This window comes from Protopterus annectens, chromosome 9.part0 (genome assembly GCF_019279795.1).
Source record: "Protopterus annectens isolate FY-2018-M chromosome 9.part0, PAN1.0, whole genome shotgun sequence".
NCBI lineage: Eukaryota > Metazoa > Chordata > Ceratodontiformes > Protopteridae > Protopterus > Protopterus annectens.
The window spans coordinates 1,132,807,908-1,132,822,542 of record NC_056743.1 but is presented as its reverse complement, the minus strand read 5'-3'; the positions used below and the strand labels follow the sequence as shown (position 1 = coordinate 1,132,822,542).

The window sequence follows — 14,635 nt, the reverse complement described above, 5'->3', positions numbered from 1 at the left end:
GCAGAGGTCCCAGGCAGTAAACACAAGAAGTGTGACCGTCTGTCAGAGACATCTTCTGACAGCACGAGTCACACTTCTTGAAGCCTGAGACCTTTATGTCCTTCGACATAGCTGTGTCGAGGAAACACAAGAAACAAGGAAACACAGACACACACACAAATAACACCTAATCCAATAATATAAATCTAAACAGGGATACAACACACTCAAACACACACAGAATCCCTAACAGGAAAAATTAGGAAAGGGGGAGGTTTAAGGCCTAACCTAGGGAAAGGGATAAATAACCCGAAAAAAAAGGGGACACTAATGGGAATAGGGTTAAATTAAACGTTAAGGTTCACAAAACAACTAAGGTAATTAAATTTAAAAGGGTTGAGACTAAAAGTCTTAATTTGAAGAAAACTTACCTAGAGCTGGTAAAAGAGGCACCTCGTAAGCGAAGCGGCAAATGAGATCTGGGTAGTCTCCGCCTTGCATCATGGGATATAGGGTTGCCTCGAGCTGGTAAAATTAGCTCTCGAGCTTAGTAAATGGCCGAGTTGGAGCCGAGGATCGGCTCCGAACCCATCCAGCAAGAATGAAGGCGAGATTGACAACTTAACATTGAACATTGGATAGTGTTATGCTTGCCAGGAGCAAAAATAGAAGATGTGAAACGGGCCTTAGAATGCCTTAATAAAAGGGAGTATGGATGTGTTTTTAATCATGTCAGTACAAAATATCTCATCCACAAGAATTCTCTGACTGTTAGAAGGGAACTTACAGCCCTCTTAGACAGTATAGCTTTTGCAGGTATTACGATGTATTTTTCAGAAATTACATATAGAAAGAAGAGTCATATCACCATGAACGAAAAGATTTTTTTGGGGGGGTAAATACCTACATGAAAAAATGACCCAGTTTAAAAATGGAAATGTGTAGAGCATCCAAGCCTACTTTTGAGCACAAATGTATCCAGATAGGAAGGCATGAACTTGTCAGAATCAGGGAAGAGAATATTTGCACCAGATATTTTGCAATATTTGACAAACACAAGGCAGGATTTTTGCCAGGTCAAAAATGTAATAGTTCACAGACAGCAATATTTGATGCATGTCTGATGGTTGTTGATAATAGGAACATTAATAATAGTTATTTCACTGGAGAATTTGCTATGTTCCTACAAGATTGATGCTGTTATTGTTTGTGAAACATTGTTAAAGAACAATGACTTGAAACCAGTTCTGTCAGAGTGTAAATGTGTTTATTGCAACAGACATTCTAACAAAAAATCTGGTGGAGGTGTTATGATAGTTATTGAAGACAGTTATGAGACTTGTAATTATTACATGTTCAATGATAACACCAACACTATAGATTGTGTAACTGTGACAATAAAGACAACCCTGAAACATATAACAATTATTGGAGTATATAGACCACCAAAGTCAAGTGACCTACAGGAGTTCATACATTTATTGCATGAAAAACAAGATGGAAGAATAATAGTGGCTGAGGACTTATATTTACCAGAAACCGACTGGAACAATATTGATTCAAAAACATCAGTAAGGAAATGATTCAAAACATTTGTTCAGGAACAACAATTGCTTCAGATTGTTAAAAAAAAAAAAAAAAAAAAAAAAAAAAAACTACACAGAAATGGAACATACTACACATTGTTTGTCTTCCTAAACAAACTTTTACTTTGTCAAACTTTACCACTGTTGGTTTGCAGTGATCATGGGTTATACAGATTAATCTTTTGCTAGATAATTCTGCCAGACTGAAATCTAAAACAATACACAGAAGATTAAATAACAGATTATATGGATGACAAACACTCACTGTGTAAAACTAATTGCATTGATGCTTTCAGTGGAAAAAACTGCAGAAGGAATGTAGAAAGTTTTGCAAGAGAAATTGTTTGAATGAAAAAAAAAATAATAACATCAGGATCTAGGCCGACAATGTCAGGAGGCTGTTTCCATAAGAATAAGATACTTGATTAAGGTGAGATTCAAAAAATATAAGAAATGGAAAAGAGATCAAACTACAACTTTGAAAACTGAAATAAACAAGCTGGACAAACAATTTAAGCATAGTGTGAGACAGGACCAAGAAAAAATTGAGGAAAATTTATATAAAGATATCGAGCATGATAGGAACCCATTTTATAGATACATAAGATGCAGAAGGAGTAAAGACATACAAACTGATACACTGTGTGTAGATTCTAAAATGTATTCTCAGACACAACCGATTATAAATATATTTACAAAATGTTATGCAAACAGTTTGGCTCCACAAAGAGGGGGTGATACATTTTACTAGTGATGTCCAGGTAACCAAAGATACTGAAATCAAATTAGACTATATTGAAAAAGAACTATACAGACTGGATTCAAGCAAAGCACAGGGTAGAGAAGGAATTAGTAATAATAGCCTGTGAACACCTGAGCAAGAACTTAGAGTACCATTATATCTATTATTTACTAGGTGATATAAATATGGGAAGATTCCTTAAGATTGGAAACATGCACTTATTAAATCAGTATTTAAGGGAAAGGGAGTAGGGCAAAACCAGAGTCATACAGACCCTTAAGTCTACTTTCATGTTGTGGAAAAATAATGGAGAATGTAATATTAATATCAGATTTGGGAGACATACATTAAAAAATGAATATTTAATACAGCACATAGTGATTGAAATTGTAGATTCTTAAGGATCTGGCTATATAGGTAGATCCTGCTTTGAGTTTTTCTAATCATATCAACCAATTGGTTTATGATAGTTATAGAACTATAGGTTGCATAAAAAAGGTTTATACAGTCTGTGAAATCAGAAATTATGAAGTCATTGTTTTGTTAGCTACATGAGATCCAAACTTGAGTATGGGATAACAATATGTAAACCTTCTAGGAAAACAAGCATGAGTAAACTGGAAAATGTACAGCAGAAATATACCAAGGGCAACTATTAATATGAAAATGTAAGTTACTATGAAAGACTAAAATATCTGAACCTGTACAGTGTCTTATATAGATACTTAAGGGAGATCTTTTTCAGATATATAGGGCACTTAGAGACAACTACCTCTGTGAATGTTTGGGGTTATCAAAAAGTGGTAGAGAATCATCGGACAACCCATGTAGAAGATTCTATATGAATAAGAAGTGTACTAATTGGTTCTCTGAGAGAGCAGCTGATGCATGGAACAGGCTACCAAATTCCCTTACAACAAGCACTAGTTTAGATATTTTAAGAACAGCCTGGACACTTATTATGGGAACAACTGTCTTGGTATATTGGCAGGTTGGAAGGACATTAATGCCCATGCTTGAAATTGTTGTATGTATGAATGTATGTATGTATATATGTACATGCACACTTAGTGTAATCTTTCTGAATGACTAGAAAGCACAACAAATGTGTTAGGGATTTTTTCATAGGTTCATAGGTTCATAGGTTCATACTAGGCTATCTGCCCGAGGGCATTTATAAGCCTAGCCCATAGTTTTGTGGCTTACGCCACCCCTTTAGTTTAGAGAAACTATGCCCATTATTTTGCTGTGCCTCTGTCGAGCAGTGACACTGAAAATAAATTCCCACTGCCAGTCTCAAACCCAGGACCTTGGTAACATTAGTCTGTATGACCTACCACTAAGCCATGACTACCACGCATGGAGTTCGAATGCAAATTGTGTACACTTAGTGTATGTGCACTGAAAAGTACCAAAATTATATTCAGTAGTCAAAGAAACAAAGTTGTCCTGGCAAAAAAATACAAATTTAAATATCTGTGTATAAAACTAAAATGTTTATGGGGCATTAACTAATACTAAAGACTTGCCTGGGGTAATTAATGAGAAAAGCACTTTATAGTAGATAGAAAATACTTGCAAACTGTACTTTTTTACCTGGGACAGAAGTGAAATGAAATTCAAAAATAGCTTTGGGATATAGTTATTTGTCAATTATACAATGACTGGCCATTAATATTCAAAAAAGAGCAAGTTGATTGGCCAGCCCAACTAGTGTGCCCATTGTAAATCCGAGAATATACTAACGGAAAAAGGTACGGTCACCTGGACTTTTTCCATTAGTATATCTCCTGATTTATTTTTTTACTTTTTTTTTGCTCTGCAGAGGTAGCAACAGAGAAAGGAAGATCTATGTTGTTTTTTTTTAAGATATCTCACTATGTTATGCGAGTTGAAGAACTCATATAATATAGCGAGATATCTTAAAAAAAGCAATGGAGATCTTCCTTTCTCCATTGCTGCCTCTGCACAGCACTGATGTACTGCATAAGCGTGGGAACACAAGTCCCTTACGCATGCACAGTACATCAGAAATGCCCCAGGATACTGGAAAACTGCTGAAGGGCAGCATAGAGGTATTATACAATGACATTATTTTAAAAAAGTAAGTATTTTTTTCTTAAATAATGTCATTGCATAATAGCAATAACCCACGGCTGGATGTGGGCAATGCTGGATTTACCCCCAGTTGGCTTTGTCTGGTCACTCGGGCTTCACCCTCATGACCAAACCACACCAACCGTGGGTAAATCCAGCATTACTCACACCCAGCCGTGGGTTATTGCTTAATTGTCTGGCGTTTCGCAAAGTCGATCTTTATTTAGATGATGTATTGCTTGATGGCCTAATTTCGTGCACTACATATGAATTTTTACATATTGAGCAGCCTATGATACTAACTATCTTTAGTATCCCAATGGTGCATAATATGTTTCTAACCCTCCTATAAGACCCATAATTGCTGCTAAAAACTCTAAGACCTATCCTTTGGCTGCATACATTAACAGAACATTAAAAGCTTTTATAAGGCATTTCAAATATATTTTAAACAACTCATTTGACTTTTTGAGACAGTTAACCCCGAATTGTGTATTAAAGGCACTTTTCTAGTGCAGACATTGTGGATCTATTTGGATGCGTTCCATTATCAGATGGAATGGAAAGATTTTCTGAAGCATTGATATGTTGTCTGACAGTATCAGCAGAACAGTACAGAATATTGATGAATTTCATGAAACTGGTGTTAGGCACTAATTTTTGTCATTCAAAAGTGAATATTATAAGCAAATTCAAGGTGTGGCAGTGGGTGCAGTCAGTGCAACAATTTATGCCAACATTGTTATGTGGGTTTGGGAGAAAAATACACTCTAGAATTCCCCGTATAAGGAATGTTGGTCTCTTTACATTCGATACTTGGAGAACACTGTTATAATTTGGACAAATAGAAGAAGTAGGTTAGATGAATTTATAACTTTTATTAATTCAAATGCATCTTATTTGAGGTTTACTTATAAAAGTATGGACATTTCTGCCAATTTCCTAGATGTAACAGTTTATAAAGATGAACACAAGCTTTAGTCAAACATATATAAGAAGCCCACATTTTCAAATTAATACTTGCATTTCTCCAGTTCACATCCATTGTTTCAAAAAAGGTCATTGGTCAAAGGGCAATGTGTTAGAATCATTAGGATGATGACTGATGATGTAATATTAAATATCAAATGTCGGTGACTAGTTAATATGTTTCTAGAAAGAGGGTACCCCAGGAGCTTCATTGAAAAATTCAAGGATAATGTTCTATCCTTGACAGACTCAAGATTTGGACCCCTTTTAGGATAACCAAAAGCCATTGCATGATATACCTAATAGTACTGATTTTACAAATAGTTTAGTTGTTTGCTATTATGCACTCAGCAGTGAAGTTAGAACATTATTTTGAAATATTGGTCAATTTTTAAATCTAACCAGACCTTATTACAACTTTTGGGTAATGAGCCAAAAATAATTTATAAAAAGGTATGAACCTAAAAATATTTAGGAAAAACAACAAATATCCCGATCTTGGTTAGTGAATGGGATGAGGAAATGAGAGCCTTGTGACCAATGCCCATTTGTGTTAGAAGCAACTAAACTAACCCTGGTCCATCTCTATTTAAAGTCAGATTAGCAAATGGTTGTAATTGTACATCCAAAGGTATAATATATAGTGCTTGTTGTGACCTCTGTGGCACTTATTATGTGGGTAAGACTGAAAGGGCATTACATAAAAGAATATATGAACATGTCTGTGATATCTATAAAATGAAACTGAATAATGCCCTGTGTAAACATACAAGGCAATGTGTGGGTCATACTACATTTCAGTTTGGTATCCTACAGAAAGTTCACCAGAACCCAAGTGGAATTCCCTGAGAAACTATTTTAGATTCTAGGGAATTGCAATGGCAAATATGCACAAATTACAAGGACCCTCCTGGCTTAAATGAAAATGTGTCATTAGCAAGTATTTTGAAATTTAAAGCTTTAGATTTGTAAGATGAATGATATACCATATGTCATATTATATTAGCTTTTTAGTATATTTATAATGTTTACTAAGTTAATATTTTTATTAATTAATTTTTATTTGTAAAAAATTTTATAAAGAAAATTTGCCTCTGTGAATCTTCTAGGGTGTTTCACCTTTAAGTTTCTAACCACTGACCATTACAATAAATTGATAGTTTTAATTAATTAATTAAGTAGCTATATTATATATATATATATATATATATATATATATATATATATATATATATATATATATCGATTCTGATGAAGTCAAGTTGTGGTTTAATTTTGACTGTGAATAAAAAGTACAGTGTTGCTGCTTTTCGGAGTTTTTGGTATTGTTGAGCAGCCCTCATTTTGTATTAGTGTGAGTTTGCTGCTTTAGCCTCTCGGATTTTATTGGTGCTTGCAAAGTAAGATTTGCTGTTGATATCTGCCAAATAAGAATTGAGACTACAGTACAACTAAAAATTTGGTAATCTGTTTTGCTCATAATTTATAATCAACATCCAACAGCACAATAAGGTGATAGTTTTCAAATAATCATCTGCCCTTTCCAGGCTTTGACAGCATAATAATGTTTGCTAATTTAAAATACAGATCTAAAACAGGGTTGTACTAGTCAGTTATTGAACTAAATGCAAAAGATGGAGAGCCACCAAGTCAGAAAATATTGTTGTAAAATTCATCAGGAAGTGTATCAGGGCCATGGGGCTTTTTGCTAGGGGCTACTAAAGTAGCAGACTGAATTGTTGAATATCAAAAGACAAAGCGGGAAAATCAATGGTTGCAATTCAGAAAAATTATCTCTGCCAGACCACTTTAGGAAATGCTATAGTCCCCAGTAACATAACAGTGATAATCTGCAATACAAAGACATTAGAAAGCTGCAATGAACAACATTTCATTAGCAGATCATTATTATCATGTATCTGAACCAATCATTTCACTGTCAGATCCAAAGACACTAGTTTTCTTCCTGTCAGCCTAAGCAATGCATTAGCACAGGCACCTTCAAACACACAGACACACACACACACACACACACACACACACACACACACACACACACACACACACACACACACACACACACACACACACACACACACACACACACACACACACACACACCTTTACGGGTCTATATTAAATAATCGAAGTTTCAGAACTTTGAACACCATATGGTCGAACCCATATGATCGAAGTACTGAAACTTCGAATATCTAATAAAAAACAAAAGTAACTGCTTTAAGCAGGGGGGAAAGTCCCCCTGCACCCCCCACATGGGAGCTGCGCCCTCCACACTGTCCGCTACTTAAATATACCAACTCCAAGATCGCATTTCAATGGAGTATGGTGTGGAAATGGAAGATTTCCCTTTGCAATGCTGTAGCTTGATCTCAGAGTTGATATATTTAATTAGCGGGGGGTGGGGTGCAGGAGGGGCTTGCCCTCCTGCTTAAAGCAGTTACTTTTGTTTTTTTTTTTTTTTTTTTTTTATTAGATATTCGAAGTTTCAGTACTTCGATCATATGGGTTCGATCAGATGGTGTTCGAAGTTCTGAAACTTTGATTATCTAATATAGACCCAGCCACAATTCTTATCTGTGTTTCAGCACTAACAGTCATAGAAGTAAATAGGTTTATGCAGTCAAAAGGTGGCACACACCTTTTTTACTTTGCTGCTCAAATAACAGGGTGGAGCTGTTCTTTGAAATTTTCTGCCATACTCTTCTAATGCTGGCAAACTTTGGGAGAAGAGCACATGGCTAATTTGCATTAGCTATGTCCCTGGACTGCTATATTTGCATATAGCTCTCACCAGTAAGACCAATATGTTGTTATAAGATGGTGATCTCATTCCACTGTAGTGGTACAGTGGTCTCTGAATCACTCAGGCATAACTCCCTTTGAAAATCTGCACAAGATGAGTTAAGATAGTGCATTATGCTTTTTTGAATCAGTGGGAATATGTGGCATAAGTATGAAGCATCATGTCCTGTTTACGGAATGGAGTTTTTTTCCCCATGCAACTAGGTGTCCGTTTTTTATAAACTAGTATAAAGAATTTCTTAAACTGTGGGATGATTAATAATTTGTTCTTGTCCACCTCTAATGCAGACAATATTATTATGGTGCATAGATTGATGTGATTATCCTCTGAATCTGATGAAAAGGTTTGTTAAGCACCTTCCTGACATCAGAAAGGTACATAACAATTGTTGCATCCCCCTCTCTGTACTATTAAGCACTAGTGTCACTCTCAACAGTGCTCGGTGGCCAAAGAGGAAGAGCAGTGGAAGGCCATGAAATGAGCTTAAATGCTTTGTTTGGACCTTTTTTAAGTCAGAATGAAGTATTATCAGTTTTGCAATGGTGTTCTAGGGTTTCTGCACTCTGAATGAAAGTGGTTAGTGTGATATAGTTTTCTAAGCTGTAAACATCACTACTACACTATTTTCTTCCCTAACGTTTGTAGTCCATGGGAGCAGGTAAAGCTCCATGTACTACAAAGAGTTATGGTCCAGTCTTTTCAATCATAGCCTAGTAAGCTACGTGTTCGAGATATGGATGTCAAGATTCACCTCTCTTATTTCACTCGAGAGGTGAATTTATTAACACCCATGTCTTGAACACATAGCATTCTGATTTTGATAGGAGACCAGATTATAATCATCTATATTACAAATCTGATCTCTCTTAAATAAATTAAAACATTTTTTCCTACTCAGCACCAAAGTACAGTGACCATAATTCTCTTCCAAACTCATATTGTTCTCTGGTATAATTTGACTAAGTTCAGCTGTAGTATATATTTTACAAAATTAACTCATGCCAGTTTCTCAAACATTCCAGCTGCTTAAGCAAGGCCACCAGTTTGGTTGACAGCCCTACCTTATATCTATGGGTAAGCAAGCAATAATGGCTGACAGTGTGTGTTTTACTGGAGAAATAATGCCCATCCAGTGGTGTTGTAAGGCCTGACCCTTCAGGTATAAGGCATCTACACCACTGGAATGAATGTGCTATGATAGGCATTATTATGGTTAGAGAATAGGGCTAGTTGTGAAATTGTCTTGTATTTTTTATTGCTATCTACTTTATTTTTGTGTGTGTATTGATGTAAAATGCTTCCCAATGCTTCAAACTTGCTGTAAAATATGTCCTTGTTGTTTGAGGAAGTATTTTGAATCCACAATGTAAGTTATGAATGAAGTTAATGTCTACACACACACACACACACACACACACACACACACACACACACACACACACACACACACACACAAAACCATGCATACACAAAATACTCACGCACATGCCCGGCAGATACAGACATTTTGTTTAGTGAATGCATCTCTGAAAATAAATGAATGAAAAAAAAAATTCAAAGAATGCAAGGCATTGCAACTTTCCCCCATGCCACTTTACTGCCCTGATTTTCTTGCATCGTGCTGCTCTGTCTTTCATAGAATGACTGATATGTTGGTAAGTCACTGACTTTCAAAGCCATTCAATAATGCCAGACATTAGTGCATGCTGATGGACTGCCTGCTGCTGTTGGAAGATGTCATGATGTGCTGTCTGTCTCTCTCTCTATCATGCATGCACATAAGCACACAGACACACATACATGCAGTTGTGCATGCATGCGTACACACAGACACACACACACACACACACACACACACACACACACACACACACACACACACACACACACACACACACACACACACACACACACACACACACACACACACACACACACACACACAAACACACACGCAATGTCACTCGCTCATCTCTTTCCTTTATTTACTTACTTTTAGCAAGTGTAAAAAACAGACCCTGTTTGGTATTTTATAAATGTGATTCACAACAGCAAGAAGAGAATTTGTTTTTCACCGGGCATTACCTGTACATTAGCACCTTGCTAGGGAAAATTCATTCTCCAGTCACAGTGATGTACAGACGCCCAGTCTCTAGAACCAAAAATGAAGGTTTTTACATGCTGCTTATACTGAACCTGGTGACACTGTTTCCTGTGCATTGTTCATCCAAAATTACTTAACTACTTAGGAAATTAGGCTTGGCACAAGCCAAGTTGTCCTGGGACATCTTCAGGGGGGTGTTAGGTTTATATTAATGGAAATTCAATGGGTTGGGGAGGTGAAAGGGTTAAACGGTGGGAGGTTTGATTAGAAGGAAATAAAATAAGGGTGGGAGGTACTTAAGGGATTTAGATTAGTGTAGCTGGGTAAGTAATAACATTTTGTCGTGAACCTGCTACAGCAGGTTTTCGTCCATGATGACCTACAGGCATTGGTGGTCAGATAGGCCTTGGAATGGTTGGGTGTGGAAGGGGTGAGTGATGTTCAATGACAGGGCCTGCTAGTAGTGAAATATATGTGTATATATATATATATATATATATATATATATATATATAAATATATATATATATATATATATTTTTTATTTTTTTTTTGTGTGCGTTTGTTGGGGATGGGAAAAGGTATACTTACGATCAAATGTCAGGAGGAGGAGGGTGGTTTTCCTGTGTTTCCCGACAGTGATCCTGTTAGTTATCATCAGTACCAGCCCTGCTTCCCATGCACTGATTGCTTTGGTGGGCTTGAAGGGCTTGTGTCAGTGGGGGCAGCCGGCATGCTCTGTCTACTTGGGGCTTCTCTTGAGGTAATTATTTAAAAAAAAAATAATAATGAAAGCTTTACATTAGCAATCCGATTCCATCTCCTCTTACTTGATATTTATTTGCTGTTCTCAGCTCATTACTGTGAGTAGTTTTGTGGCTTTCACTCGGGCTCGGGATTCTCTAGTGTGTCAGTCTGCCATGCTCAGTTTGATGTATTTTCCTCAGTGAATCCCTGAATGGTCTTCGCGGGCTCTGAGCAAGTCATTGTGATTGATTTGTGCCACGCATGCTTGGTGGCTGCTATGGTCAGAGGATTGTGTATTCTGGTGTCTATATGGAGGCTTCCTGAGCATTAACAAGAGTTTTGAGTCAGGGTGTACCCTGGAAAGGAGAGTTTTGGCTGGACTTTACGGTCGGTCTTTGCTATACGCAATACACTAATACAATATATAGACACTGACGTCCAGTCGAATGGTGTGGGAAACAGTGAAATTAATTTCATGTGAGTTGTGTCTTTAAAGCTTCAAACTCTGGTAGGATGGAGGGGGTTTGTGGTTTGTAAGAGGAAGGTGTTGCTGTTAAAGTGCAGCCAATAAGTTATGGCTGTTGGTTGCACATTGTCCCCTTTTATTCTTTTTGACTGAAGTAGCAGTCTTGGGGTTGATGCAGTTCATGGGTGTGAGTCAGTCTGGGAGAAGCCTTGTTATATTAAAAACAAAACAAAACAAAAAAAAACACAATGGCGCGATTTCTTTCATGTGCGAGTTTTATGCGGAGTGACTGGGTCTTGCTTCATTCAAAGAGAACAGTACGGTAAATGCTGAGCTTTGTGCTACATTTTATGGTTCACCTTGGATCGCTAGATGGTGGTTACAGCTGCAGTTCGGAAGAGGCATGCCAGGTTCTGTAAGATCAGTTAAGGCATTTTGCGGGCTTTTATAACTTTTGCGATCACTGTGCATGTCTGGGAGACATAAGATTTATCTTACTGTTATCTTATGGTGTTAAAATTACAGAGCATGGGAAATGGGAGGTAAACAGTATCGGTTTTAAGTACTTTCATTAACTCTATGCTTACCATTCAGTACTTGGGCATAGTAGCTGACAGGGAAAGTTTGAACTATTTGTACTGGAGAAGGGGTGTTTCTGCTCTGATTTTGCAGCAATGTTCCTTTCAGTTTTTGTTTTGCGGGAGCATACCTCGCGACGGCAATGACTTTCCATTTCTGGCAGCTCACAGGAGAATTTTAACATAACTTGTTTATGGACTGTTTCAGTTATCATTAATTAAACGTGACTGAGTCATTCCACGCCTTGAATGTGCATGCCTGCTTCTAAGACAATAACTGTAATGCTGCATTATTGAAAGTGCATGCTTGCTTCTACGACAATAACTGTAATGCTGCATTTTAAGTTCAATGCAGATAAAACAGTCATTTAAAAGCCATTTATGATGTTGTTGTGCTGATGAGTGCAACATAGGACATTTCAGTTAGTTTGTTGATAACATGGACAAAAGGTTTTTAAGTATGACATTAATGCATGTTTTAATAGATTCAAATGGTTCTTCTTTGTAGGAGCGCAGTTTTCAGACATGGCTGACAGTGTTGCTTCCCACATGAGGATGGGGTTGGCTGGAGTGTATCTTGTTGTGCACATGGAGTGTGGTTCCTGCATTTTGGGTGCTTGGCTGGCACTTCAGCATAGCTACTGCCAGCTGTGCATTTATCCTGTTGAGCTGCTTGGGGTGTTTTTCCACAGGTGATTGCCATTGGGGATCACGAACATGTGCATTATGCCACTGACCATTATGGAGGAAGGGGGAGATTTTGTATGCATGTGGAGTGTTGTAAGATGTTGTGGGTCCCCATGGTGATTCAGGTAGCTCAATCCTCAACACAGGTGTTGGGGTTAGGTGGTACAAATGCCCTTCTTGCCATGATGCTGGAAAGAGCACAAGCAATCCTCAATGCTGCCCATACGATGGCCCCCTCAAGAAGGCTCTTGCTCTTGTGCTATACCAGGCTAATTTGCTACTTTGGGACAATGAATGGATGGAGACTTGATAGTTGGCATAAATGGGAGCAAAAAAAACTTAGAAAATAATGTTTAGAAGCTGCTATAAGGCGATGATTACAATGTAAGTGTGAGTGCATTTGATGCTGAGTGATGCAGAAGATCCACCCTGAGTTAGAAATTATGGTGCTTACATAAATGGCAGGGATGTACGTAATGTACATAGATGTGCAATTAGTTTCTTTTGTACCTTGGCTTGTAGAGCAATGTCTAATCATAGCTCTTCCCCTTCCATCTTCAAATTGGGGAACTCTGGCCCTGACAGTGGGAAACAAATGGGGAACACATACTAATGGCTAACTAACCTCTTCAACTGGGAAGGGCATAGGATGGTTAAAATATGTTGGTTACTTATAAAGAAGATCTTTTAATGAATTAATATGATTCATTTCTATTACAACACAGTAACCTGGATGGTGTAAATATACCGTTTTAATGTTGTCAGGTTCATTCACTCACCTTCTCCAACCTTAAAATAAGATGAAGGATTAAAGTCTCCAGTAAGGTCTTGCATGAACTTAGGAAGCAAAGCAGATGGTATTTTGTTTTACATTTCTTTACAAGCTGTTAGTTCAATTTTCAAGCTCTAGAGGATATGATGGCAGCTGTTAATTTACTTTGGATAGGGTTGACTGTGGGAAGCCTTGCTATCAGCATACCTTTTGGATGCCATCCCAGATGTGCAGGCTTTGCTGAATAAAGATAGATAATTCAGGGGTTTTGCAACTCGGATGGTGCAAGCAGGGGGTGTAACTTTTATGGTGAAGATGGGTTGAGTTAGTACTGCCAGTTCATCACATATAATTTGTTTATTTTAGTTATTCATTTAATTAAATATTGGATATGTGTTTACTGGGGTGGTCTGACTGGGTCTACAGAACCCATTTGCAGCAGAGGCCCTGGAAGAGAAGCTCCACATACAAAAATACAGTATAATCCAGTACAACACAAATACTGTATAATCCAGTACAATACAAATGACATTAGGAATACTATACAAATAGCCAGAAAGTTAGTGATGAAGAAAGATAGTGGGAGAGTTAAGAGTAGAGGCATTACAGTCTGAGCAGTAGCGTAAGCACATGGTATAGAAACAGAGAAGGAGTTAGGAGAGCCTTAGGATCTTGCAGTATGAGGGAGTGAAATGGGACAGAAGAGAAGGACGAGGCTATCTGATAAGGCATTGGAGGCATAGCTTCAGTTTTGGCTGCTTTGTCATAGGTGTGGGTGGCAGTGGTACATTCATTCCTGGATTGGCAGGCTAGATTGTCCTTGAAGATGTCTTGGAATGTGTGTTATGTATTTTGGATGACTTACATGTCTTTTCTTTCTTGCAGATGGGGTCTTGGAATGCTGTGGCAGTAGTTTGCAATAGGTGGGTATAAAATGGAGCCTTCTCCTTACATATTAGAGGATTTACTTTTGTCCTTTTCTTTGTAGATGATGGTGTGCCAAGTTCCAGTAGTGAGATACAGTGAGTTCGCAGATGATCATGCTTTGATGTCGAATAAGCAGTAGGGTCATTGGATGACTAAT

General features: G+C 37.5%; 1 protein-coding gene across 2 annotated transcripts in view; it reads left to right on the top strand.

Annotated features, from left to right (window-relative positions):
- LOC122811859 (protein CTLA-2-alpha-like) overlaps positions 1-14,635 on the top strand; it is a 249,742-nt gene that overhangs the window by 175,010 nt on the left and 60,097 nt on the right. Inside the window, exon 5 of one of the 2 annotated variants that reach the window (XR_006366309.1) lies at positions 14,437-14,474. The exons of the other annotated variant lie outside the window; for it this stretch is intronic. The gene's annotated coding sequence lies outside the window, so the exon portion shown is untranslated. The remainder of the gene's footprint in view (positions 1-14,436; positions 14,475-14,635) is intronic. 2 annotated transcript variants of the gene reach the window in all.